Source organism: Heterocephalus glaber, unplaced genomic scaffold (assembly GCF_053883595.1).
Source record: "Heterocephalus glaber isolate CG9 unplaced genomic scaffold, H.glaber_assembly_v1.0 deba00001463, whole genome shotgun sequence".
NCBI lineage: Eukaryota > Metazoa > Chordata > Mammalia > Rodentia > Bathyergidae > Heterocephalus > Heterocephalus glaber.
The window spans coordinates 11,882,424-11,897,277 of record NW_028258310.1 but is presented as its reverse complement, the minus strand read 5'-3'; the positions used below and the strand labels follow the sequence as shown (position 1 = coordinate 11,897,277).

The 14,854-nt window shown below is 37.4% G+C and overlaps 1 protein-coding gene across 10 annotated transcripts in view; it reads right to left on the bottom strand.

The window, feature by feature from the left end:
• The window catches only part of Htr4 (5-hydroxytryptamine receptor 4), a 171,851-nt gene that overhangs the window by 36,999 nt on the left and 119,998 nt on the right, over positions 1-14,854 (bottom strand). The window lies entirely within an intron of this gene.

Here is a 14,854-nt window from a genome sequence, read left to right as displayed (position 1 = left end):
AATTTGCCCAAGTGAAGAGAGTTAATAAATGGCAGGGTCTGACCTTACATATGGGTCATTTTGGACTAGACTTTAAGGATTTTGCAAGCACATAAGAAAGTCAGATAATCCATAATGCTACCTAGAATTAATAGTCCATTGTTGTGTTTTTAATTGTTTCTCATCTTGAGAATTGCCCTTTCTAAGTCAAGTGCTCAGGTTCTGCTGTGTCTAGTATTTTCTTGTCCCACTATGGCAGACTCCAAGGGGAGATGCATCTGTACAGGAGGCAGGTTATATCTGTTCCACCTATGGGAAGCCTACAGTGTGGCATGACTTCCCATTTTTTGCAACACAGTATGAGAGGGATGTTAAGACATGGTCCTTTCTCCTAACCCTTCCTGCTCACTAAAACAGTGTCACTGCCGGGTGGGTTTCTGTATTTTTTGTAACGTACAACGGCAGAAATAAAGTGGAAAGGAAAAACAATCTACAAAGGTAGAAGAAGGAGAGTAGGGAGTACATAGGGAGAGGAACTTGGCAAGTAAACATTATGAGAAGTAAGAGGAAAAGATGAAAGACAAAGCAAGAAGACCAAGGCTAAGGGAAGCCAGACAGCTGGGCGTGTGGGAAGCTCCAGAGCAACTGGAAAGAAAACATGGGGTTCTTTGAGAAGGATCCCTGAAAGTTATATTTGCTCTCCTTTATAATTCTTCTAGGGAGTCAAATAAAGATTAAAAATATTCTATAATTGCCATTTAATACCTTGTGCCATTTCTTTTTATTCAGACTATATGAGTATAGCAAAATAAAGGAGCTAGGAGAAACAACAACCCCGTCTCCCTCTCAGCAAGACAAATGAGGGCTTGAGAATAAAGACAGGGTGATTTTATGTCCCAGTTGGCCCATAATTGTATCAACTTACACTATTAGAATTATTAACAGTTAACAGTGCAGGGTCATCTGCCTTTTAGCTCTATAGTCAAGATTTAAGAAATAGGATGCCTTATACTACATCATGAAATGCTGTCTTCCAGTGCAATAGATCACACTCACTGCACATGGCTTCCACACTCATGGAGCCTCTTTCATCCCCAGCTCAAGGTCACCCCATTGGTTCAGTCAGTGAAGCAGCAGAGTCCAGCGATGTGAGCAGTCAATGGGAAGAGAGGGACATGGGTTTTGAAGTCTTTTTAGCCTCCAGTTGAGTGACTCTTGATGACATTCCTTTTTCCGTGCCCCACTTTCCTCTTTTGTTAAGTGAGGGGGAGAAAAATCTACAAGAGTTTTTGCTGCCTGACATTCTGATTCTGTGAGTAGCAGGGATGGTGGGTGGCAGATACAGGCGTTCTGATTGGGTGGCAGCTGTGTGTGGGACTGTTCTCCAAAGCTGTGGGTAATTGTTTCAAATATGGCTTTTAATATTCTATTCTTAGTATCTGATACTTTATATTCCAGGTGGGGCGAAGAGGCTTTGCTGGAGGGTAATTTTTGCATTTGTATCAAAGAAGCCGAAAGACCTCAATTTCTGAATCCGTGAAACCGCACTGCAAAGCTGTTAAACATATCTGAGAAGACAGAGTCTGGTGGGGCTGAGATGCCACAACTCAAAATGCAGCAAGATCACAACTGTCCCTCCTTAAACATATGCTTGATCAAAACATTGGCAGAGTTGCTCAAAATCCCTGATGAAAAACATCATTAAAAAAGAAAATTTCTCCAATATTTTAACAGAAGAGTTTTGGTTTTTGGGGTTTTTTTTTGGTACTGGGGATTGAACTTGGGACCTTCTGCTTGTGAGGCAGGCGGCGGAACCACTGAGCTAAATCCCTGGCCCCTTAACAGATGAGTTTTAAAATGCAGTTTCTACTTTTATTAGCTTCAGTAAAATTCTTTACAATTTACAATACATTTTCGTATGTTTGCTACATTTAATTTTCAACACAAGCCCGTAGGAAAGAAATATACCAATTATTACTTCCATTTCAGAGGAAGAAGAAAGTGTAACTTCAAAGCATGAATTTGTTGATGGGTAGTTGTGGATCCAGTGCTATAAATTGGGACTGCTTTCCAATCCTGCCTCCTAACAAAGAAATCTTACCCAATGGAAAATATGGAAACCATTTATATGACAGGAAGAATTGTGTGATGAAGTTTAATATTATGGTTTATGAAACAGACTTAGAATTACCTGTGTTCCACACAGAGAAGGACAAAGCAGAGGAGGAGAATCTGTAGCTAAGTTATATCTCTCAAAGGTCCAGAGAGCCGATCTAATCCCAGTGTACCTCTCCCCCTATTTCTCAATATAAAATATATACATATTTGAGAGGTCAAACCATCTATTTGTAAAATATTTGGCCCAACATCAACCACAATTCCTAGTAGATAAATAAAAAGAGCGGAGCTTTGAGTCTTCGTGTAGGTCAGATTGTTCATCTACATTTTTGCTAAACTCTTTCTATATTAGAGAACCTAAACATACCCAGGAGAAAAGGCTTTTGAAGTACACATTCACAGTACAAACAATAAGCATTTTCTGAGTGTTTATTATATGCTGATTACTATGCTCAGCAAATCATGGATTACTGCACATAATCTTCACAACAGTTCAATTGTACAGGATTTATTATTTGCAGGTTCTCACTGAGTAGAATGAGGCCCGTTCACTTGGCCCAGGAAGAAGATGTAGAGAGCAGTGGAGTTAGGATCTGAACCAGAGCTTCACTGAATCAGCACCATTAAATGTGCACTGTCACCAAACAGGTGCCCTCAGCCACTAGATACTGCTTTTGAGAAAGTGTCCAGGTGAATGAGGGTATGTCCGGTGCATAAAAGAATACTTAAGATCTGAGGGAATGAGCTGCATTTCCCAGAGAAAGAGATGTAGTTTGTAAGAGAGCCCAGAGGGGTAAGCCATTAATTATTGCTCAGAGATTGAGGGGGCTGATACCAAGAAAGTTTAGAGAGCTCATATTGGAAGTGTGCCTGGAAGAAGTATTAGGCTTGTGTCAGGCATAGAAAAGTAAAACAGAGCATTCAAGACAGCTGAAATGGTCCAGTGATGGAGAGCTCACTGTTTATTTAGGAAAAGCTAACCAATCTGGTATGTTTATTGCATAAAAAATTAGGCCAGAAAAGCAGGGCTGCAGCAGGGAGAATTGAGGGAAACAAGATGGAAAATGAGATTGGGTCAAGCCAAGAAGAGCTTTATACATTCTTTGCTATCAGCCAACTGCAAGTTACATTATGGCTCAAGGTTATTCTATTATGACCCAATCCAGCTAGAATTTGCAGTTTAAATCCCACATGTCTGAATGGCCTTTCCATCTTCCTGAACTATAAAATGTGAAACAGCATCTCCATAGTCAACATTATATAAAGTCTCAAAAGAAAAGCAGAAGCAGAAAAATAAATTATAATTTACAACCTTGTCAAGGAAAGAGCACCCTAAAATTGCCAAAATATGTGAGTAGGCTTGACTTAAATTATAGAGCCGATTCTTTTGAAAAGTCATAGAAAAACTGAACTGAATACAGAAGATGTCCAGGATGGTCTGATTAATTTGTGTTTTATGGGTGCATCTGTGTCTGAATTCCAGGGCAGAGGCTGGACCATTAAAAAGAAATGAGAAGGTAAAAGCTTCCTTAATGTCAGTAATCTTGCCTGACTACATCTCTGTTGTAGCCACATCATCTAGAACAGTGTCTTAATCCTATGAAGAATGTAATAATAAGGCAATGAATGAAGGGATGAATAGGCAAGAAGGGAATGAATAGGGGAGAAGCTAGCCTAAGAATTCTCAGAAGTGGGTTTTGGTCTTTGCCTTTCTGCTTATTGGTTATATTACCATAAGCAAACTAATGTCCTCTGAGCCTCAATTTTCTTGTCTAATCTTGGTTTTGGTGGTTGATTTTGAGTTATTGTTTATAAGACTTTACTTCAAAAATGGGCGTTGACAATGGAGGGATGGGGCAATGGCCATGATTATATGCATACACATCTCCACATCAACACATATTTTGAGCAAAACAATTACATTTTCATTGTTTATATTTCCAAAAGTATAAGACTCTATTTGAATAAAAGATTTCTATATCTGAAAATAATGTTTGGAAACCACTGAACTGCTCAAGCTCTGTCATCATTTCCACCTATAAGATTCTAATCTTTTATGATCCTAAGATACAGGAAAGTGAAATATGACCAAATTTTTCAACAACTAGTTGCTGCCCAAACAGCAGAATTCCTTGCTTTGGATAATAATGAGCTATTCCTTATTGAGAATGGAGAGGCACCTACCAGACACGTTGTAGAGGAGTGTACTGTATTGGTTGGTACCATAGTTTGGATGTTAAATCTTCCCAAAGGTCCGTGTGTTAATGGATTGGTCCCTGGAATGCCACTAATGGGAGGTGGCAGAACATTTCAGAGGTGGGCCCGAATGGAAGGTCCTTAGGTCATGGGAGCACACCCAAAGGGGATTATGCAACCCTTATCTCTTTCCATTCCCCCTATGCTTCCTGGCTGATGAGGTGAGCACTTTTACTCTGTCACTTGCTCCAATCACAATGTTTTTCCTTGCCACAGGCCTAGAGCAATCGGGCCAATTGATCATGGGTTAGAACTTATAAACTATGGGCAAAGTAAACCTTTTCTAATTTAATTATCTTAGATAGTCTGTAATAGTGATGGAAACCTAACACAGTAGAGATATTTGACTAGATTGTTCCTGAAGCTATTATCATATGTAAGAATCAACAATTCTGCACTCTTACAAGACTTTTCAGTTAACTGTCAAGAAACATAATGATTATTAGTAAGGGCTTTAAATTATATGGTCATGTGTTGGAATTACCTTGCTACTTACCAGCAATGGGACTATGGCCAAGTTATTTAATCTCTCGGAATCTCAATTTCCCTAACAATAAAATGGGGGATGAAACACCTGCTCCCCAGAATTAATTAAGTCTTCAGTGAGATGACATTGCAATCCATTTAGATCAATGGTTTGCATATAAACTAGTAAATATTAACTTGTAAGATGATGACTATGAAGATGAAAAAAGTGCTTATTATCTGGACCAGGAAAATAAATTATGCTTATAGTGACTGGCTATTATATACAATCATCCTTCACATATATAGCTCTTATATATGTAAGTACATGCAGGTCCACATACACACGCACAATATATTCCTTTTGTGAAATTCACACATTCAAAGAAAGCAATGCCAATTTATAAACGGGGGGTGTGTGTGTGAAATTGTACCAGTAAGTACAGGAAAGTCTGCTCATAAAAAGAACACCAGCAGACACCAGATATATGTGTTTGTCAGGTTTATCAAAATATGGATTCATTCACTTCTTGGAGAATAAAAACTCTCCAAAAGCAATTCTAACTGAGAAAATTTTCCAAGAATTTTGTTAAAAATAACCTGAAGAAGGCATGGAAACAAGAAAAGGCAATTCAGAAGTCATTTTGTAAGAAGTAACTTCCTAGCTCTTTGGTTGACTATAACCCAGCACATACTCAGTTGTTTGTTTATATAAACACAGGCTATGCAGTGGGCCTCCTTGATCAGGACTGGTAAATGACTTTATAGCATTCTGCCCATAGGCCACCAGCTAGGACTCTGTATCAAACATATTCCTCCTCTTTCCTAAATCTATTGTTCAGGATCTATTCTGTTCCTTATCAGGAGGAGCTTACAGAGATTTGGACATTGAGCCATTTACCTTCAAGACCCTATGCTGATAATGAACCAGTGTTCCAAGAAATAGGGGTCTTGTCCTACTAACCAGTGTTTCTGCCTTTTTGCTAAATAGATGATGACTATGGCAAGAGCATACACTTACTGTGTCCCAGACTCTAAGTGTACTGTATCTCCCACAAGTCTTAAACATCCCATGAGGGAGGCAAGGACTACCTTTGCTCCCAATCTACTCAATAGAAACTGGGGTACTAATTACCTTGTCCTAAATCACGTAACTTCAAAGTGACAGGACTAGAAGCAAACTGAGATCCATCAAATACCAACTCCTATACTTTCATCGTAACTCTGAACTACTTCATTCACTGGCAACCAGTTCTTCCTAGAGTGAGATTCTGCCATGTTCTTTCCATAAGTCTTTCTCTCCTGAAGTTCTGGTCCTAACTGTGTCTATATGAGGAAAAAAAACACCATAAGACCCTGATTGAGGGGAGGTCTCCTTAACCCCTGTTCACAGCTTCTTATCCTTGAAATCTTGTAACTGCATTCTCATTAAAGCTTCAAAGAACAGAAATTTATCCTGCCCCATAAGTACACCCAATATTTTCTTCAAGAGCAATCTCTGACATGAATAATTTGTATGCCACTGAGCATCCATAGAGCTCATGGAAGAATTTCTCTCCTAGAAATGTATAAGTTTTCTACCTGATACAGATTTCCAGAATCGCTAAAGCAAAACAGTATGGCCCCAGAAATTGACAATATCACCTGAAGCATATTTCTATTCACCAGTAATCTTTTCAGATGTTCCCTAGCTTCATCCAAACAAGACAGATGAAATAGGGTAGGTTTTGTTCTGTTCTACATTTAAATTGCATTGTGGGAAGATGCTGATGATTCTGGAACTCACAGAATCACAAAGGCAGGGTCTGAGAACATCTCATCTTTTATCCCTTTCTCATAAATTCTGACTAAGGACCAGTCAATTCTTTCAGGTTAGGGTCAATCAACACTTTTATGGATCATGTAATATTCTCTATTTTCCTAATAACTTTCCAAGTAAGATAATCAATTCCATTTTGCGGTGAAATATTTGTTCTTATTTGTTCTTTATCTTTTGTATCCTTCCTCTATCATTTCATGCATAACAAGTCAAATTCCTTTTTCTTTTAGTAGCCCTGTAAAAGGCAAAATAACAAAAATGCTCATGACTTGAATTTTCTTTGCTCTAAGGTCAGCATCCCTGCCTTCTTCCACTGTTCTTCAAACATCATAAATTCTACAGAGAATATCATGGTTTTACCCTCTTCTGAGCACACTCCAGTTTGTCAATTCCCATTTCAGTACTTTAGATAGTTTGGGGACAGGAACCAGTGGCATTCCATTTAGGGCTAAATCTACATTTAGGGATATGGGTTTTCACTGGTTCCCTTAGTGTGCTTTCAGGCAATTACTTCCTGACAAGCTGCTTTGACTAAATTGAGAGGGCTGTGTCCTTGCCAAGTACACACTGTAAGAGAACAAGCCCATAAAGCTTGCCTTGTGGAAAGGGCTCATCAGCAAGGTACTGCAGCTCTCTAACCACCTGATCTCAGGCCCCCTTGCTCCCAGAAACAACTTCAATCACCTTCTATAAGAAATTTGTTGCTGCTGTTGTTGTTATTGTTGTTGTTTTACTTTCTTGTCTTGAGAATGATATGGATTAAAAAAGAGCCGAATGGTTTTACTTCTTAGCATTGCTGAAAGACCTCTCTTGCTGGTGTCTGGCAGAGATGAAGTCATTCTCTGTTGTAAAGACAAAGGACTAGTTCAAAGTAGGCTTTTTCAACCTCAGCACAAGCTTGACATTCATTGTTGATGGCTGTCCTGTACACTGTCAGATGTTTAGCAGTATCTTCAACCTCTGAATGATGGCTGATTGCTTATCAATAGGGGATTAGAAGATAGGCCTCCTGACCTTTCCAGTACCAGTGGTTCTAATGCTGCTGCACATTACAGCTCTTAAAAATCTATAAAGTCCTAGATTCCCAACCAGACCAATTAAAATAGCATCTCCACATGTGGACTCCAGGACAATGTCAGAGATCACAGGTAGCTCCAATGTGCAGCCAGGGTCAAGGCTCAGGGCACCACACCATGCTGCCTCCATTTTTGACCTCAGATAAACCATTTTGAGCATTTCAAGATCTAGGTGTGATTTGGGGGCTTGCTTTGTGCAAAAGTAGCATTCATAATCCCTCTTATTGTGGGCACCGACCTCAGAGGGCTGGTACACAGAATCCAGAAACCCTGAGGGTAGGTGACCGGCACAGCAAAAGAGGAAAAACAAATACATACAGAACGTACTCAGATTGTTTGACATGATTAGCATGTTGTATATTTAGTCAAAGAAATGCCTACAGGTAATTTAAAAGCTAAAAGACATATTGGAAATAACAACCCCAACTGTTCAGCACAGGACATGATGTACCCAGGAAATAAATTTTGTCTCACGTTGCTTAAACAATTATTTATAAACAGTGTGATTAATTTAATTCATTTCTGGCTTTTCTTTTAGCAGAGAGAGCTCTGCATTCCTTGACTAAGGAGCAATGTTTAGCACATAGACATTCTTATTGACTCATTCCTTAAGAGATATTTAGCAGGAAGCTGCGAAAACTGGAGAACTGGAGAAGGATGTTTTATCAAGATGTGAATGATATATATATATATATATATATATATATAAATTTTATAGCAGTTTCTATTCACTGCATGCTTTCAGTGCTGTAGAGTCTGGACTTAACCCTGCACATATATTATCACAGTTAACCTTAATAAAAGACCTCTGAGATGGGTTCTTATAATATCCTCATTTTACAGATACCCAGGATGTTTAGCCATATCTCAAGGTCATATTGTTACTAAATGGTAAATTTCAGACAGGACTGAACCCAGGTCTGCCACAGTCCAGCATATGCAACCATTACATTCTACTGGTAGGATGCACTCTGGTTATATACCAATGCTCACTTTCCGATAAGTTAAACACATGAGATTGTTCCCACAAAACATCTCAGTGGAGGGCATGGCTCAGCGTCAACACTTTGGCCCTGAGATGTTTATCCTGGAAAGCAGTTTAGGCTACCTACTTAATGGATTTCTTAAGGACAGGTATATTCTGCAAAGGCTACAGTGGTACCTTGGTGCACAAACTTCATTTTTTCCATGATTCTGGTTGCAGAATTCGTTCTACAATTTTGATTGCAGTTTGTGAGCCGAGGCACCACCATACTAGCTTTTCTAACCCTGAGTATTTTGGTAGAGCAAGTAGTGATCTTTTGAAATTGTTATTCTTACTGTTTTCCCGGTGTGATCTCATTAAGAGCAATGTTTTCTGAGTAGCTATTTCATGTTGGAATTGAGGCAGGGCTAGGTACAGTGCCAGTTATGTGTGTATGTGTCCAGTGCAATCATACGGGGACCTAGAGCTGGGTTTTATGTTCTACTGTCACCATCTCGATATTCTTAGTAACTTTATCTTTGAACTTGTGAAAGTCAGTAGAACGTGCTGTACCAAAAAGTGAAATAAAAACAGTCAAATTGGTTTCATGTGCTATTCTGGGGAAAAAAAATATATAAGCATGCATATAAGCCACAAAGTATGATTTGTGTAATTTAGGTAATTTTGCATACATGATAAATGTTTTTATATACGCATTTAAAACTAGCATTACAAATATAAGAATGAATTATACAGTTTATAGTAATGATTAATTTTTTTCTACTGAACAAAGGTGATTAAGAAATAAAAAATACTAAGACAAGAGAAACACAGTGAATAAAAGGAATAGGCTTTATATATTAGTTAATTTAATAGCATTTTTTTTCTGCCTTTGAACAAGCAGCTCATATTTTAGTTTGCACTGGACCTGAAAATTGTGTAGCTGATCTTGAAGGGGGTTAAAGGACACAGGGATGGTGATTTTCACCTATCTTGGATTCAATCAGCTTTGCCTGAAACCAATGAGGTAAATGTTGAAACGCATAGTACCCTCCAAAGTTCAAAGGAAAAGGCACTTTTGAATGTCAGATAACTTTCTAGCATTAGTAGAAACCTCTAAGGATTCAAAGTAAATCAAACCTAAATAACTTCTTCATCTATGAGTAAATTTCTCCAATTTATAGCAACAAAATCTTTATTTAAAAAAATTCTACTATGTTGAAATTATAGGTTAGCAAATGATTCGACAGAGAAAAGCAACTATTGTAGTTATTGAATTAATACTTTTTTAAAGTAGTAAAAACTTACTCCAAGATATAATTCAGGATACCTTAGGGTATCCACTCATGCAATAAACATATTAATTGAGCAATGTCCATACCCTGATAAACTGTAGGAAGTAAGAGAGACATGTTATTCATGTACAGTCTGGCTAGGGGGACAGATAATTGAAAATTAATTTAAAAATACAAGCTGGACATGGTGGCACACTCCTGTAACTTCAGCATTCTGGGAGGCTGAGGCAGGAGGACTGCAAATTCAAGCACAGCCTTGGCAACTTTGCAATTAAGCAAAAACCCTGACTCAAAAAAAGGGGCAGGGATACAGCTCAGCAAAGGTCCTGGGTTCAATACCCAGTCCCACATAAAAATATAATTTAAAATTATGATAAAAGAAAAAATAACAAGGGATGCTAACCCAGAATATTTCTTCTTTTTAATACAGTCAGTAGCAGTAGGAAGAAGGGGGGCATTCTCTTTTCCTCTTCCTCATTTTCTTTTTTTTAAATTCTCATATTATTCTCTTGGCTTAATTCTACACAGAAATCTGAATATGCTTGTGCACAGAAATGTCAAAGAGCTATGTGCCACATCCACTAGAGTTAATTATTTATTATTAAGCTTTCGTTGATAACAAGAGCTAGCAAGTCCAAGAGAAAGTAATATTGTATTGCCTCCTTCAGGAGAGAATGCTCATATAGCTCTGGAGCTTTTTTTTTTTTTGAAATAGAACTTTTTGGAATTTTAGAGATGTTCTATATTTGCACTGCTAATCCACTAGCCAATTTAATACATGTGACTAACTAACTATGCTTGAAATGTGGCTAGGGTGATGAAGGAACTGAATTTTTAGTTTTATTTAATTTAAATTAAATTAAAGTTTAAATCAACCTGTGGCTAGAGGACAATATAGCTGTACAGATCTCTGAGTGCATGAAACACTTGTTTTTCAAGGCAGCTGAGGGTAAATAATGGATGACAATAACCAAGAACCAAGTTAGACAGGCTGTAAGTTCTTTGGAAAGTGCTTGCAGAGGTTGGTTCTCAGTCTTCTTAAGACCTGGTCAAATGTCCTTGGTTTGAATGGGATCTTAACTTGTGGAACCAGGGAAGAGACTGAAGCCTGGCAGGTGAGCAAAGAAACCCATCTCCAAAGCTAAACTTCACATGCAATCTCTTCCTTCTTGTGTTGCCTAACTTATAGATAGTCTGTTATCATTATTATCTCTCCCATGTGGTCAGAATTTTGCAGTTAGCAAAGCAACTTCTCATTCATTATCTTGTTTGATTTTCACAATGAAGTAATGAGGTAGGAGGACAGGGATTATTTATCCAAGAACCCAAAACTAGAACCCTTAGCAAAGTTCACACAGAGAAAATCTGTATTTTAAGGTTACAGATGTTATCCCTAAATTTCTACTCTGCCCTGGATTATCTGAGCTAAGAATCATAGAAATGGTTAAATAGAAGAGAAGCAGGGCCAGTGAAGAAGATTCTTTCAGTCTCTAGCACGTCCCAGGAAATTTACTAGGCTATGAGAATATTGTAGTGAGTAAATCAGAAAATTCCTTGGCATTTGTCCAATGAAAAAAGAACCCTACTATTAAATGCCTGAAGAACCTCAAATCTAATTAATATGACTTGTTACTACCACCTGTCACCTCGTGGTGGTCACAAGGCAAGGCTTGTGTTCATACCCTGTCTCCCAAGTGGGCAGAGTCATTGCCTTATGGCATAACTGAACAGAGACCAGCTTCTGAAAGGATTCTTCTACTCCATTTTGCTAGTTAGCCTCAGATAAAATTATTGCCCTTTAAAGGACTCTATAAGTACCCAAGAATTGTAATGTATGTCATAATCTGAAGCCCTGAAGCAAATCAATGCCATATGGGGTCATTCTCATCCAAATAAACCTAGGATAGTGATTCTCAAAGTTTAATATGCATAAGATTCATCTTAGTAGAAATGTCATTCTACTAATTGTGCCCTGATTCGGTGAAATGGGGCCTAGAAGTCTGCATTTGTACTAAGCTACCAAGCAATTCTAATGTGAGTGGCCTGCTCAACCATACTTTGATTGGTTTTTCTTTTTTTAAAAAAAAAATTCAATCTCCCCTCTAATATGTTAGTTCTCCTTCAGAGGTCACAGAAAAGTGAGGGACATGGTAGAAGTTGGCTCCATTTATGAGACAGGGAAGATCAGGAAACTTGTGTCTAGAGGTGACTATAGAACTAAGAATTCTATTTGGTTTCATTAAATTTGAGGTTCCTAAGAGGCATTTACATGGGGGTTGTTGAGGAAGCAAATAAGATCTTCTGGAATGGGGCTCAGAAGAGAGCTAAGACTGGAGACAGTAATCAATCAGAGAGTTTCAGCCATGAAGATGATAACTAAAATCATAGGTGGTGTAATCACATAAAGCGAGAATGTAGTTGAGAAGAGTGTCAAGAACTGTGTCCTAAGAACCCCTACAGTCAGAGGCCAGGTAGAGAAGGGAGAGCATGTGAGAGGGACTGAAGGAAATTGTTGCTGAATTAGAAGAATAATCAGGGAAATACAATGTTGAGGAAAATCAATGTGGGAAGTATTTTAAGAAGGAAATGGGGCCAATCATAAGAGGACAAGTAAGAATACTATTTTCAAAGTTTGAAACTTCTATAAGAAAAAGTTGATCAAAGTTAAAAATCAAGCAGAACATGCGGAGATATGCTTAAAAATTATATAAAATAAATTAAATAAAATAATAATAATAAATAAAATAAAAAATAAATTGATATACAGAGTATGTATGATAAGGTATATCCAGAAATTAGTAAGAAAACTACAACAGAATTGTTAGAAAAACGATTAAACAGAGGAAGATGCAGTTCATATAAAGATAAATATGAATAGCAAAGAACTAATTTGAAGAACATCCAACTTGAGAAAGCATTGGGACAAATGAAGTGAAAGAGTGTTTTTAAGTTAACAAATACTGAAAGATTGATAATATTTGTTAGTTTGAGGGGAAAGAGTAAAGGGTATTCCCTAATCCTTCCAACAGGAATAAAATTGCAACAATGCCCTAGGAGGTTAATTTTATGGTGAACTTAAAAATCCTAAATGGGGATACATGTTAATAAAGCAATATCATTTTTGGTAGTTATCTCAAAGAAACACTGGCACATGTACAAAGAAATGTGCATAAGGGCATTAAAAATAGTAGAATTTGTGATAGCAAGGAATTGAAGACACCTACAAGCCCACTAATGGGTTATAATTAAATAAATTTTAGTTTATATTTTTAGTACAGAAGATTATGAAACAGTTAAAAAAGAATAAATTATATCTATATGTTCTCCAGTGAAAATATCTCTAATATTTAATACAGAAAAGTACAGATACAATGGTCTTACTTATATAATAGAACAAAGAGACATGACTTTTTATGCTTTTAAAAATGTTCATAAATACACCGACGAGATCACCAAACTAATGGTGGCTGTTCTCTAACAAAATGGTATGATTAACAAGTTAAAGATAATTTTGATTTTCACTGCTTTGGTTTTATATTTCTTGAATTCATCTGACCTTGTTGTTTGATTTGTGGTATCTTTAAGAAAAATTCAAAATTTTCTTAAGTGGCATTAAGTCAAAACAATTGATTTGGAGAAATAATTTTACAATGTGCTCATTTATTCATCAAGAGTTTAAATTCATACATATATATATATATATATATATATATATATATATATATGCCAACATGTTGGGTATTTGATATATAGCAGGCAATCAAATAGGTAGAATCCTTGTCCTTTTAAGATTTACCCTATAATGGATTGAGGTTTGAAATAGTCTTTTCTTTTCTGTGTAGGCTGCTCTTTCCATTAGAGATTTCTCATTCTCACATAATAAAATTTTCTATACTTTCATAATCTCATGAAGAAGTGTGAAGAATAAAGTATGAAGAGAACATCTATAAGATATCTCTAGAGAACTGCATCCTTGCTTCTTAGATTACCAAAAGCAGAGGAAAAATATAATAGTATTAGTAAAATAGTCTTTCTTGGGCTTCCCTAGAAACTTCCAAATTCTTTCTATGATGATGTCTATGGGACAAAGCCACCAACTTCTAAATAACTCACTTCTAAATGTACTGCTGAGTATACACTGTCAGTTGTTGACAGCCTGTACTTAGACAACTGTGAGCTTAAATAGCTAAAAACTCTCTGGCACCCACACAGAAGGCCTTGTACACATACTCTGGTTGGGTTCTCTCTGTGACACTCACTAAGGCATAATAATTAATAGACAATGTCAGCCTCTAGGAGTGGCCTTTGAGGCCCTTCCACCAGCTGGAACCTCCATACCATGCCGGGCTGTAGCTACAAGTCTGCCCACACTGGAAACTGAAAATGGAATTCCTGCTTCTGAGCAGCCTCTGATACACAGCATTTGTATCCCACAGCAATTCCTGTTTCTCCTTCTCACATTCATGCAAATGAAAATCCCTCAATTTTCAGCAGCCAGAACAAATGAATACTGTCATCGTCATAAAAATTAAATGATTATTTCAAAGAAGGAACTACTCTTCAGCACGCTTATAATCTCGAGGCAAAGAAAAATTGTCATTGATAATTCATCTTTGCTGCAAGACAAACATTCTTACTACACATAGCTTGTCACAAATGAGGACAGTTCTTGCCCAGGGAGCCAGAAAGTTCTCAGGATTTGGAAAGAGGCACCATAACCAGACACTGAGTATTCAACTCCAAAGTCACTTCCACCTCTACCAATCTGTGTGACCTTGGGTAAATCATTTGACCATCCTGTGTTCTTTCCTATTCCATTGCCTTCTTCATGTTAAATTATCTGCTATTTGCCTGGGTGGCTTCCCTAATATATCTCCTTGTC